The 14709-nt window shown below is 40.7% G+C and overlaps 1 protein-coding gene across 3 annotated transcripts in view; it reads left to right on the top strand.

Annotated features, from left to right (window-relative positions):
• LOC109928285 (GDP-mannose 4,6 dehydratase-like) overlaps nucleotides 1-14709 on the top strand; it is a 180481-nt gene that overhangs the window by 18157 nt on the left and 147615 nt on the right. The window contains exon 1 of one of the 3 annotated variants that reach the window (XM_048618479.1): nucleotides 12377-12458. The exons of the other annotated variants lie outside the window; for them this stretch is intronic. The gene's annotated coding sequence lies outside the window, so the exon portion shown is untranslated. Of the gene's footprint in view, nucleotides 1-12376; nucleotides 12459-14709 lie in introns of those variants that run through there. 3 annotated transcript variants of the gene reach the window in all.

The raw sequence follows: 14709 nt of genomic DNA, 5'->3' as shown, positions 1-14709 counted from the left end.
CTCTGCAATGCATGACCATTGAAATACTTGTAACACAAAAGAAAAATACCACAGATGCTGGAAATCTGGCATAAAAATGAAAGATGCTTTAAATATTCAGCCGGTAAGTAACAATGCAGAGAGAGAAAAAGAGTTAGCATTCAACTACAGGCTATCAACCTGAAATGCTGACCTCGTACCTCCTCTGAAAGGTAGGTGACAAACACTTGGCTTGTTGAGCATGAGCTTCTTTCCCAGTACGTGAGCAGACTAGGAGATAATTTAGTGTTAGACACTGGAGCCCTGCAAAGTCAACATTTTAGGCCTTTCTGTATTGAATGTTTAAATATTCAGCAGACTAAGCAGGTTGCCGTGAATGCTGAGATCTCATTTTGATGGCACAACTTGATCTTTCCTCTGTCACATCAGTCAAAGTTAGATTTTTATGGCAAACCTGGAATTAATAACAGCAGATTTACAAACCGTCACAATTTTCCTTCTGCTTCAACTCTGGTGACATCATCTGGTAATTGCACTCACTGACTCAAACCACTCGCATTTGTCCACGTCAGGTTTCATGTCTGCTGCAAATTTTCCTCTATCTTCTGTCCAACTATAAGCAGCTTTTGCTGGATGTTTTTGTTGGCCCCATCTGTGACCTTTCACCTTCTTTTGCTCTGCTCCAGCTGTGATCTTGCTCACTCATTTGACCTTACTCAAGTCTCAACTTTTCCCCATTCATTCAACTCATTTTACTTGTGATTTCTTTGTACAGAACTACATTTCTGTGTTAATTAGTGTTGCTTATGCTGCAGCTTCTTCAGGATTTTTAGGTTTGCTACTATTTAAGTTGCCCTTGCTCATTGCATGTAAGCTTTCTAATCATAACACTGTACTGAGTTCAAAATTAAGCACACTATACAGACACAGTAGATAGAAATATATGTATATTATCTGAAGGTGAAGTGGCCTGTGGCAGGCCCCTCAAATCTACAGTACAGTTGTAGTGCCTCCTCCTTTAAATATGACAATGCAATCTTGTGTGGGATTTCCTATTTTGACCTCTTGGTGTGAGTAATAATTTCCTACCAAAGGCACATCAACTGTCCCCAGTACAGAGCATAACTGCAACAGGAAGCTTCTACCTATAGCAAACCTTTGTAACAGGAAGCTCATCCTCATCTTGCCATGGAGATGTTAAACTACCGTGACTCTTTATTTTACAAAATATGTATAAATACCCATCATGCACGGTATGGATCTACAAGCCTATCCAGTGCCAGCCTCTATATGCTGAATACATATATTGTGCAGCTTCTGATCACGATTGATTACTTGTGCCTTGATATAATATTTTATAATATGCTGGATATTGAGCATATTCTTCTTAAGCGAATGTACCATTTTTTAAATTCGCTTGAGGGACGTGGGTGTCGTTGGCTGGCCAGCATTTATTGCCTGACCCTAATAGCCCTAGGGAAGGTGGTGGTGAGCTGCCTTCTTAAACCACTCAGTCCATGTGTATTTGCATTGGTTCCAACCCTTAATTGTTGAACTTGTAATTCATGTTGCGAACATTTTGTAAATGGCCTTCTCAAGGTGGTCCCTGTTGGATTTTGCACTTATACCATTCCTAAGCCATAAAAAATGTAAATTACTGTGTTCTGTGTACTCAAACCAAGGCTCACATCTCCATCAACATCCAATGGCTTCCTGTGTTCCAGAATTTTTCATCTTGTCTTTCATTTCCCTCCAAGATTTACCTATTTCTGCTATCTCCATTCACACTATATTGTTATAATCACATATGTGACACATGACAAACTTATCCTATCACATCCGTTCATCTCATCAATAGCAGTTGCTATTTAAACCTTCTCATTGATTTCAAAAGTGCGTAATCCTTTCGGAGCAGCTTTGAATTAAATTTCTTTCTTGTAAAATTTTGTTCATATGCTCAAAGCTCAGTAAAGTGGTCTCTCGACATGGGCCCACCCTAATCCATGGCCATAGCAACATGTTAGCAATGTCAGCATTGACAGTTATCACTATTGTGGATAATTTAAAATATAAACAATGTTTATATTTAAATGTATATTTAGGAAAGGATGAGTAATATAAACTCAAGTTCATCCAAAATGCTGTCTGTATCCTGACTCATACTAAGTGCTGTTCACTTATCACCCCTGTCCAGTAATGTATCAATTTTGAAATTTTTGCCCTTACTTTGAAATTATTCCTTGGTCTCATTGCTACTATCTATGTATTCTGCATTCCTAATTTTAATATTTTCAAAATAGCTTGTTGTTCCTTTGGCTGCCATGCCCATAAGCATTGACTTTTCCTCCCTAAATCTCCTCTGTTCTAGTCTTTCATTTCTTTCAGGATGCTGCTGAAAACCTACCTCTTTTACCTATGTTTTGGCTGGCTTCCTTTCTTGTACGCCTTGGTGTCTGATTTTGTTTAACAGCATTTCTGTGAAGCATCTTGAGTCATTTCATATTGTTAAAGGTGCTATATAAACACAAGTCATTGTTGATGTTGAGAAGAGGTAACAACTCCACACCCAGAACATGAGTCTCTGCATGAAAACATGATGTGGAGGTGCCGGTGTTGGACTGGGGTGGACAAGGTCAGAAATCATACAACACCAGGTTATTGTCCAACAGGTTTATTTGCAAACACAAGCTTTCGGAGCCTCAGTCCTTCTTCAGGTGTTAGCACCCAAAGAAGAAATGAGGCTCCGAAAGCTTGTGTTTGTAAATAAACCTGTTGGACTATAGCCTGGTGTTGTGTGATTTCTGACCATGAAAACATGATCAGAGGTGTTTCAGGCACAGTGGGTGGGTGGGAGAGGGGGTGATTTTAGAATGGTCAGTGTTAGTATCATTCTATATGACATGTACAGAGTTAGTTGTATCATTCCAAATTCTTACAAATGGTTGGTTTCTTTTCTTGCTATAGTTTAGAAATAATTCAAAGGTGCATGCTTTACTCTGCAGGTAGTTCTTCAATTTTGATGTAGAAGAGCATTCCAAATAAGAACTCAAGTTTTACAAAGTGCTCATTGTTTTCCACTCCTGGATGAGAAGAAAGGGCTGACAACTTTCCTTCATAAACCTCAACCTTCCAGAATCCTGCCATCTGCATCCTGACCTACAGAAGATCCCAAAGTCCCTCTCATTGAGCCTGTATCACCCTGCACAGCATATCTAAAATCTTGAACCTCATATGAGGTCATTTATATCCTCATTCTGCCCTAATTTTGTACCTCTCCTTCGATAATTGCCTCAGCCCCTTGTGTTTAGTAATTCCTTGCATCTTATTTATCTGACTAAGCTTTGAGGCAGCCACTGACCTTCCTCACAAAACTTCATACATTCTTTTCTTCTTTTTCAAAATGTTCCGGGATAATTTTCTACCATATAGATGCTTTGTAAATACAAACTTTAGGCCTTGGGACACTTTGTCAAGCGCTCCTAGAACAAAGTAAATGTATCCACTTTACATTCTGAATGTATTGCTAGACACAGGGCTGTTGTGGTCCACAGCGCTTACATAGGGCTATGTTGGTGAAGTTTAAGAGGAATTCTCCTATCTCGTTGAATTCCTTAAGCAGAATATTCCTCTTCCTTGCATGGCATAAGCAATGACGAAAAACTTGAAGATATATGGCAAAAGTGAAAAGTTCAGAAACCCGACATTGAGAAAAAGAATTCTGATTTTCCCCTTAAGGTTTAAATATTGAGTTCAGAATCTCGTTAATGAGTATTAACCCACCTCGCCTCATGTCGAAGCACCTTCGGTTTTCCTCCCTATCCCTGAGAAACTAGATGCTGCCTTTTCCCAACATGAAAGTCAGAATAGTTACCAGGTGTCAGCATCTTGCCACTTGCTTCTCTAGGCCTTCATCCAACTCTGCCTTCATCGCAATGTCCCTGAATATTTTATGGACACAGTTTTCCACTAGCCTTCATCCATGCAAGTCAGTAATGACACACCACCAGCCTCACCACATCATCATGGCTGCTCTCAGCCCAACTCTCTCACTGCCAGCCTTTCAGGACTTCACTTAGTGCCAAAAGACATCTCATACTCATGCATCTACGTAGGATGCATCTTATGGCTCCGAGCTTCATTCCTTAGCACTCACGCAATTTGTGCTTACTTGGAGGCTCCATCCTCTGAGTTGCACTGTTTTTAGTGCATTGGGAGTCTTAGGCAGCTTGTCTTGGGGCACTGAATGAGCAAAAGGATGGACATGTTGCTACACCATGCTATGTCAGCGTCACCTATGGCACCCTGCATGTGTTTCAACCAAATGGCATGTCAGAAAGTCGAAGGGGAGCAGTACTTTGATCAGTCAGGGATACCTTTACTCAGTCAAGAGGCTCTAGACTGGCCATAGTCAGTCCTGCAGGTCATGTGAAACTCATCTGGAGATTACAGTTGCATCAGGTTGGGGTGCTGTGGAGACACGAGTCTGGAGGGTGAGTCAATATTTCCTGCAATGAAATGAAAGTATGATAAAGAGAAGGACCGAATATGATAATAGTTGTTGGAAGAACAAGTAGTGGTGATGCAGGAGCAACAGAGGTAGTGAGCTGTCCTCAGTGGGTGTGTGGGAAGCAGATGGCAGGAAAGTTAGTAATTTGGAAGAATGGAGTGATGGAAAGCCATTGAGTAGACATGATGCGTGCAATCCTGAGAGTAGAGTCCATGAGCCTTGGTGAGATGAGTGCATATTGGCAGGGTAAGAGTGAGTGCTAGCCTGTGAGTGTAAGGTAGTTGAAAGAATATGTTGAAATTTATCGTCTCGGAGTGTTGAAGATCATTAACCTTCTTCCTGTACTAATATGCCTCGCCTTTTGTCAGTGACACTGCACTGATACAGACTGGTAACTCAATCCAGGCTGGCTGAGACTGCTGGCATGGCTTATTTTATCATCAGCTGCTCACCTTTATATGGTCCACCATCTCCTCCAGGCCACTGCCAGCAAACTGAGGTGGTAACCTACCTTTCCTTTGAGATAAAGGTGTAGGACCATTGTGTGAAGGGCAGTTCCTGGCTTGCAGTGCCTGAGGCACACAGCTTGTTATGGAGTCAACAGTGCAAATGCAGCAAATACCCAGCAGCCTTGAGCACGTCCACATATCCAGTCACATGATTCCATGAAACCATTACCAAAGAGGCTGCTTGCAATAGATCTGAAAGGTTTAAGTCCTAACTTTCTTGAAATTGGGTAGGCTTTCAGATGACAACATGGTTGGAGAGATTTTAAATACATGAGAGGCAACTGCACAGGTAAGTCATAGTGATTTTATTGTACATTATGTATTTCTCATTGTTTATTATGAAAGAAACTCGAGCCCTGAGTTGTGCTGCAGCATATTAATGACTGAACATTTATCACTTTCATCTCAAATGACTTTGTCCATTATTTTAGTAAAGGCATTATCCCGTTTATTTTAAATGGATTAACACCTCTATTAACATATCAGAGAGAAATTAACATCTGAACATTGACACAATGAAAAGTGAGGGCCCTTGTTTTGGTTGTTTCTGAGGGTTGTGGACAAGATGGAATCTCGAATGTTTGTGAAAACATAACTTGAGTGATTTTATTGGTTACCATTTTTCTCCTTAAGATCCTGTTTTGGAATTATTGATACCTATTGATTGTCTTAGTTCCTGATTTCTAATTATTTATTTGATTCACTAGTTTCCAGGTGCGGTTTTTGAGCCTTCTGTACACTGCATGTATGATGCTTTCAGATATAACACACTGAAGTGAGATAAATTGAGATAAACTAAACACAATACTTTATTGGGTGGATAGATTTACTGTACAAGTAACACTGGGAACTAGAAGGTCAAGCTAAATTATTATAAATTTTGCAGGTAGATTGTGTCTGCCTGGAGGATACAAAGCTCTTTTTCACATTTGTACTTATCTGCAGCAATGTATTATTTTGAAATAAAATGGACACGTGCAACCCTGCACGACCAGGAAAAATCAGGGTGATGGATAGCTGAAATCACCATTGGGATTTGTCCACTGTGGACACACACTGCCAGCTGGTTCAGGTTTTATGCTGTGCCTGTAGCAGATAGGAAGGAAATTTGCCAGAAACTTGAGGGTTTCTTTATTCCTAATGTACAAGTCTCATGCTTGTAATATGGTCAGGGCGCAACTGCCATTGTGGTTTCTCTAAGACCATTTTAGACAGAAGAGGAGTTAAACCAGAAGAGGCCAAAAGAGAAAAGTTGATTTGCTTTTTTGTCTTTCCTTGTAGAGCCTTGAGCCTCCTGCACCCTCGCCCCCAAACCCAAGGAAGTATAGATCATTCCTGACCTGGGCTATGTCCTCTTTTGTTCCCTTCCTCAACCTCTTTCCCATAATTTTGTTCAGTGTTACTTCTTTCAGGATCTGACAGTAGCTCTCAACCATACAACATTGCCAGCCCACCAGCTAGCAACCATTTTCTTTTGCTTTTTGGAGGCTAACTACAGCTATGCAGTTGACAGTCAGACTTCACACTGCCAAGATCCTGAGAGTTTGTCACTGACATCGGTGCCTGCCCGTCCAACACTCATTCTGTCTTAGCTTCAGGCCAAAAGTGTCCATCCTGATGCTTACGTGAACAAATCAAAACTATTTAGGTTTTATGATAGAATTAAACTTTTCTCAATTTGTCAGTGGAGAAGATATAACCTACTCCTCTGTTGCACAATTTGATGTCACTAAATTAATCATTTTAAACACATTTACAGACATTTCCACACCAATGAAATTATATCGTCATGTCACAGGGAAAAAATACTATTTCAGGGTAATTTTCTAACCCTGCCATTTAGGATTGATAGAAGAGAAAAATTTTGAAAAGAGTAATAGGTTCAATGAGCCATTGTATTTTTGAAAGAAAATACTTTTTTTTTCAAAATTTCTGTGTTGTAAATGGCATATAAGATGTCACAAGACTGAATGTATTGTTTCAAACTATGTGAATTGCTCAACAGAATTGTTCCCAGTCACGTGCACAATAACAGTTTTCAAATTAGTGTCAATAAAGAAAATGAAGGTTAAACTGGACAATGCAATGACTGATTTTGGGGCAAATTGGAGTGCTCTCAAGTTACATAGATGGTTCCATCAACAAGCTTGTAAACTTGAGATGAGAGTTGTGCTTGACACCATGTTTGTAATGGGTTTGCATGTACATTCCTAATGATTACAGGCAGCCTGCAGATTATGATATTAGTCAGCTAGTAAAACTGATTTGATGACAATGCTGCCATTTTGAGGCTCCATGCTCCAGCCTGGACCCCCTCGCACTTGGCCACCTAAGCACAACATTAAACATAGAGAAGTACACACACCAGCACAATTTAAACTAACTTGCGAGGTAGTGCTGGATTATTTCTTTTGGCTGTTGCTGCAATTTTGTGCATCTTGGGTGCTTTTCCTAACTTGCTTGGAGTTTCAATAACTGGCTGATGCTCAAGTGCTTTCTTTGTTGATTTAAGCTTGTGCGCAAAATGATTGTTCCGAGATTTGGCTACAGCTGAGTTGGGTTTCTTTTTGGCATTGAGTATGGCTGGGAAAATGAGCAAATCTAGCTGCCATGTAGAGGTGAAGAGATTTCTGTGCTTACTCTAAATCTGGCACCTACGCTTTCCCTTCCCCCTCTCCTGGCTCCAGCCCACTTATGTTGGTATCTCAGCGAGAGTAGACCCCAACTGTATTCTATGCTCTAAATTATACATTTTGTCGGTATCCAAACTTGTGGCTGTGACTGTGAAATTGGGTGACATCTTTGTATTACTCTTCCCATTTCTCCACTGCCTGGACAGTTTCCAATATTGAGTACCTGAAACTAAAAAGAGACAAGGATAGAATTGTGGTGAGAGGAGAGGAGAAAGTCAGGAAAGCATCAGGGAGAAGTGGAACACAAGAATGAAGATTAAAAACCAAAGAATTGCTGATGCTGAAAATCAGAAATACTGAACAAATTCAGCAGCTCAGGCAGCATCTGTGGAGAGAAAGCAGAGTTAACATTTTGGATCCAGTGACCCTTCTTCAGAACTGATTGTAGCTGAGAAAATTTCGATATATATGCTAGAAAAGGGGTAGGAGAAGGTGTGGGGGTAGGGAAGGGGAAGGAGTAAATGATAGGTGGGGATGGAGCCCAGAGAGAGAGAAAAACAGTTGGGCAGACAAAGAAGTGGATAAAGGCCAACATGGGAGAATGAATAGCTGCTACTGGGGACTATTAGTAGCTGACAATGGGTTGTTTGTGGTGGCAGCCCATGTGATGACAAGGCCTGGTGTGTGGGAGTTGGGGTAAGGATGTGGGAGAAGATGCTCAGGCCTGAAAATTATTGAACTTGATATTGAGTCCAGAAAGTTGCAGGTTCTCAAGTAGAAAATGAAGTGCTGATCTTCTAGCCTGTACTGAGTTTTGCTGGCCACTGCAGCAAGTCTGACACAGAGATGTTAGCCAGGGAACATGATGGTGTGTTGAAATGGCAAGCAACCAGAAGCTTAGGGTTGTTTTTGCGGACAGAATATGAGTTTCATATTCTGATAACGCTTCTTCAGTCGCTTCAGCTCCACCTGGGGCCTTTACCATAACGATGAAAATCATCTCATACACAAGCCATGGGGTTTGGGAGATACAGGCAAATGTCTTCTCCTCCCAGCCTCCTGATGTGCACATTACCTTCTGCAAGAAAGAGTGGAGTGGATGATCTGGCTGCTATGATTGAATATCTGCTGGTGTTTGCAAGCTGTGAGATGTTGATGTAAGGCTTGTGACCATGTTGAGGTTGTGAGCATGAGGTAAGATACGTAACTAATAGATATATTTCCGGATTGAGATTGTTGGTTGGAGTGGCATGTGAATTGAGCAGTGGATGAGACTAGCAGCTGTTGATAGGAGATGGCATTTGAAAATATACTTCTGAATGTTGACAACTCAGATCATTTAACTTCTTGTGGCCTGCAACCAGGTCTTTGATGCTATTCTCTTGGCTTTTACTTTCACTGCTTACTTATGTTGCTGCCTTCTGATTTTGAGTCTGAGACACCTGTGGCTGTTTACCGAGTGTAAAATAAATCTGTCTTCCTTTCCACCTCTTCTACCAAGAGCAACAGGGCAGTATCTAAAAACCTTGGTGCAGAGTCTGTCACACAGTCAGCTTCCGTTGATTCTTCCACTGCACAATAGTTCATATGCTCTTAGCACCGACAGCAGACACAATGTGCCTCCCTTTTCAGAAGTACAGGCTAGCTTTGAGTATTGTAAGCATGATATTGGTCCCCCGATAATGTATGTAGCCCACACATAGTGTCTGCACACAAAAATCATGGAAATGAGGGAGGTTATCTGACAGCATTGTAAACAATAGACATGATTAACATATTGTGATTTCTGTGCCTGTTTTTGGTGACTGGGGGTTGGACGCAAGCTTACAATTAATCAATTTAACCTGCAAATGCTTTTAGAAATCAATTTTGTTACAATGGTTACTGTATAAATGTTGATGGTATGAAACTGTATTGATTTTGACCTGGATATTGAGCATTGTGAGAAAGATCAACTGCGTTTGTTTGCATCATGACCGCACCATTCTGAAAACTACTTAAAGATCCAGTTATCGTTGGCAATGTATGAAGGCCCTTTAATATCTGAGAGGACAGTACAGAGAGCAGGTTTTCCACAGGAATTCTTTTCCTGTTTAAATGCTCTATATTCTATGTTTTTTTTTAAACACCAATAGGAATGAGATTCTTGTGTAAAATAATTCCACTAAGTATTGCATTCAACCTTGTATTAGCAGCTTTTGTATTTTGTTGCTTTGCGTAGATCTGTTGTACATAGTGGATAGAAGTAGTTGCATGAGTGCTTTATACAACTTGGCTCTAAAAAAATTTGCAAAATGTATAGTCCCTTGAAAGTAATCTACAAGGGGCAGGACTTTTGACTTAGAGTTGGGTCCTTGGGTGGGCACTGGCAAGCACTGGCCAATGTGCCTGTACTTGATCCAAACAAGGACAGTGGGTAGATACCCAAGGCTGGAAAGCCAGCAGGAACCCTCCAGCACTTCCAAATTTGCAGCCACACCATCGGAGATAGGAGCTGCCAATGTAATTAAGAGAGAAATAACTGGTGGACCTTTGAATACAAATTAGGTTTATATAGATCACAGATGGCTGGTCACTACTCTGGATGGGGAGCCCCTCCACATGGTGGTATGTGGTTATCTAATAGACACTGCAAAGGGGAATGGGGGTAGAGGGATAGGAGTTTGAACAGTTATTTTGAGTGCTGATCCCTGGTGGCTGCCTCCATGCATTGGTCAGGATTCAAGTCAGTATCATCTCAGTGCCCTTAATAGGACCGTTCAGAACATTAATTGGCTACCAGCCACAATCACGCAGTCCAAGTTCAGTGATCCACTGGATCACTGGATGCTGTTGTAGTGACCTGCTTGTGGTGCAGTTGTAGTGATCTCTGGGCTAGAAGGTCCGGTTTTTTCCCACCTGCCACTGCTGTGACATATTTGAGGAAGTTACTTTGATAGAACGGTCGAATGATCCACTTTTGAAATGGCCTGAGGGTAGAAACGTGCAGACAAACTGACTCACTGCTTTCCAAGACCAATTTTCCAGCCATTCTGTCCTGTCCAGTGAGTTAATGGATGTAGATATTAACTAGTATTGCATTTCCAACTTTTCAACTATAACCATTTATTCTCTTGACAAATACGCAGTGGGAAAAATTGAAAGGAGTCATGGTATCTTCTTGTACAACCGCTCCCCAACCCATTCTACCCTCTGTCCAGCTAAAATGTTGACGCGTGCCAACCTTGTGGGAGGAGCATCTGCCTGCAGTCACTTAACAGCCTGTTGGACGTTAATAGCCTGATGGTAGGATTTCCACCCCTTGGGGACAGTAAACTTTGCTTCATAGAGCTACTGGCCAATCAGTGGTCTGCAACTTTCAAGGTATGGTTAATGCCAGTGAGAGCGGCACCCACTGCAGATACTGCACAGAGCCAAAGAGGGGGCGAGCTGTGATGGATCAGAACTTTGTAAGTGTTTGGCGGTTGACAAGAAGAATTGGTCAGGATTATTGGCACCGGGGATTTAGAGGGTATGGGGATTTACACACTGGGAGGACCTTTGATACATCCAGGGAGACAGATAAGGAGTGACAGTCCTCTGACCATCAGCTTGCACAAGGAAACCAATTCAACAGTGGCAGCAGTGATGTGGCCTTTTTTTGGTCATTACCTACTTAAGGGTATCATGTCAGCCGCTGCAACAATGCAACCCTTACCACTTGTATAATTGCAATGGGAACAGGAGCAGGTGGGTTGGCAGTGGACTGGCCATCTGCTGGACTTAATGTTACCCCTGCCTTCAAACCCATTAGTGGGGAAACGTTAAAGTCAGCCCACTTCTACAAAAATCTATTGCACAGGTACAGCAGTGCATTAGGCATGCTCATGCATTTTGCATTGGAAGAGTAATGGAACACCACTTCCACCAAGTTTTTCCGTTGTCATGGTGCGAATGACAGTTTGAAGAAGATTCTAGTGCACAATTTACCCTAGCTACTTGTGTAAAATTAAAGAAGAGTCATGTGTAACTTATATTTCCCTTAGCTTCTGCTGTATCTGCCAAGTCTGAATCCACTCGGGAAGCATATCTAGCTGCTTAATGTTGTGCTCTTAATTGAAAAATTACAAAATGATATGGAAATTTCCACATTGTCACAGAGATCAAGATCCATTTTGTTCTTCCACATTTTCAAACTTTTTTCAAAAATGGTTTGCTTTCCTTAGTGCCAATTTTCTCCCTTATCCTCTGCAGACCTTGAAGCCAGTGATTCCCTTTACTGTTTCCCAGATCCCCTCAGCAGAAATGGGAAGATCCATTGCTACATTGCAACCCAGAAAACTAGCAAAAGTTAAAACCTTACAATCAAAAACCATCCTAAACGTAGTCTGATGAAATATTATGACATAATGACTGCTCATGTCTTGTCCCACATCCAGCAATCAAAATTGGGGTGGAGATTGCTCAAACACTTGTGGAAAGTGTGAGGGCTGTTGTTTCTAAGTGCATCAGTACTTTCTTGTTAATGTGTTTAAAAGTTGTATACACTATAAAACACTGAAGCATTTTCTCACGCTTCATGGAGTGGCAAGATATGAATTTTCATCTGTGATTTCTCACACTGTTACCAGTTCAGTGAAGGCCAGACTCCCAGTGGGAGGAAGGAAAAAATCAGTTACTCTGTGGCATTCTTGCATGTCCCTTGTGGCTGGCTGTAGAGAATCATTGATTGAGGCATGGGAACTGATCTCTAGCCCATTCTTTTTGGCTGGGAAGGTGCTGGGTCTTGGAGGGTAAAAGAGCTGCTAACAAGACATGATTCTGAAGAAACGTTAAACGCTAGCTTAAAAGGTAATGTCATTTTGCTGCACATTGTGTTGCTTAAAGGGCCCACTGTACCTTTGTAACCGAATGTTGAATCCTAAAAGTTTAACTGTAGTTTGCATCCTGGCTCTCCAGGACACGAGGCTTCGTTGTCGGACACAATGAGTCAGAATATTGTACAGTAGCTGAGCTGAGTACATTTTTTTCAGTGCAAGCAGGAAGTAACAAAGGGAAATCGAAGCCAATCATCAGACCCACTCCCCCTTTGTAGAAAGGCAATTTTGATTAACCACTTGTGCAAAAAAAATTAAATCTCATGATTACGTAGGAATGTATATAGAAATAAAAACTTCGGACAATGCTAGTTCTTTGCTTACAATGTTTGATTTGTTTTGTGCCCAGAAGTGCTGGGGCTGTATTTTGGTGACATAATGTTACTTGGTATGGGAATTGTTTCAAATATTAGTTTGCATTTCTGGTGATAAGTGACTTGTCAGCAACTATTGTTACCAATATCAGAAAGCTTGAAATGTTTAAGTTCAGCCAACAGGAAGTTTAAAAACACTTTAAACATTTGTGATTATCAACGCAACATTGTGCTGCTTGCTTCCCATTGCCTCCACGCCTATAAACACACCGCCCAAAACAAGAAATGCCATTGGAAAAAAATCTGCAATTTGATTTGACCCAGAATAACTTATAATCAAGAGAAACTATTCAGTATAAAGAGAAATTTGTCCCCTGAGCATTTTCGTCATTTGCGTTGATTAATATGTAGATCATGCAAACTTACATTCCATATGAGAAACATAGGTGTTACTTTGCATGCGGCAGTCTTGCAGTATTTGTTATGGCAAATGGTAATTGATATTAATATTCCATTAAAAGTGAATGGCTATAAATCTTCACAATTGGGAAAAATGTAGCTCTCCCTATTTTTTCTTATCAGTTTAGCTAAGCCATTAATTGTTGCAGCTTTCCAGGGTTCTATCAGTCTCTGATCAGAACAGTTGGTGTATTTTACCTTCCAAGGAAGTGTACACTGAGCCAGATGGAGCAGCAAAAATGTAGGAGCTGGCGAAACTCATAATTGAAACAGGCGACTGCTGCTCTACAGACAGGAAATAAAAGGAAGACTGGCTCTTCTATGGATTAATTTAGATGTTTCAGATTCAGACAGTATCAGGAAAAGAAGACTTATGTTATAAAAGGTAACAGTAAGTTCATTCCATTGAACCCCTACTGACGTATGTTCTGTTGAACTCTCACCATAACGTATTGGCCTGCTTAAAAATGACTCCTGGAATCTGCCTTACAGACAAACAAACTAGTACAGTTGTTTTTCTGTTTTTGGGACATGAAATTATATGAGTGACCCATGAGTATGTTAATCTGGCACAGGGCATTTTAAGGGACAAGCTTAGCCTTTCCCAGCATCTAAATGTAAAGCTGTTGCAAATGTTTTAGCTCCATGTTCACCAGACATGTTTTTGTCATTTAAAAAATGCTCAGTTGCATCTGTGGTGATATCCTCTCTCATTCTTTTCCCCACACTCGCTCCTCCCTGCCCGCTCCCCGCCTATGTGCTTTCACATTGAGATACTTAAATTTGGAAAAGCTAAATACCATAAGGAGAGGTGAATCAGAGCCAAATCTTTGTGATAAATACTAATAAAATCCTTCTGGTTTCAGTTGTTCCAATTGCATATTTTGGAGTTTTTCAGCAGTTCTTTTCTCCAAACCCAAATTTACCAAGATTGTAAATTGATCATTTGATTTTGTTTTGGATATTTCTCTCATTCAGCTATAGCTAGTCCTCATATTTAGAAATTTCCAATGAGCAGTTTTGTAGATGTTATGTGTGAGAATAGAGGTGTTTATCGTGACACTTGGAGAAAATACTTTGGAGTACTTAGTTTTAAAAATGAAACCATTCGGATCTATGTGTATTTGACAAACCACAAATGCCAGTAGCAAAGTAGTTGAGACAAAGACCATTCTGGTTTTGTGGTATTGTAATGTTGCACACATTTTCTGTACTGATTTGTAAAGAAGTACAGACACAGTTTGTTTTTACCAAAAGTATTACCACATTTTACCACAATTATTTCCTCATTTTCTGCAGTATATGTATATGGAAAGTGTATATTTTTGTAGATGTCATGCAGATCTGTGCATATTTTTGAGTGTAATTTGAACAGGGACTAATTATGCACGCCCCCCCCCGCCCACACACACACACACACACACACACACACACACACACACACACACACAC

The sequence above is a fragment of the Rhincodon typus genome, chromosome 2 (assembly GCF_021869965.1).
Source record: "Rhincodon typus isolate 14 chromosome 2, sRhiTyp1.1, whole genome shotgun sequence".
Taxonomy (NCBI): Eukaryota; Metazoa; Chordata; class Chondrichthyes; order Orectolobiformes; family Rhincodontidae; genus Rhincodon; species Rhincodon typus.
Note: the sequence above shows the minus strand (reverse complement) of the source record. Positions and strands in the feature narration are given on the sequence as shown.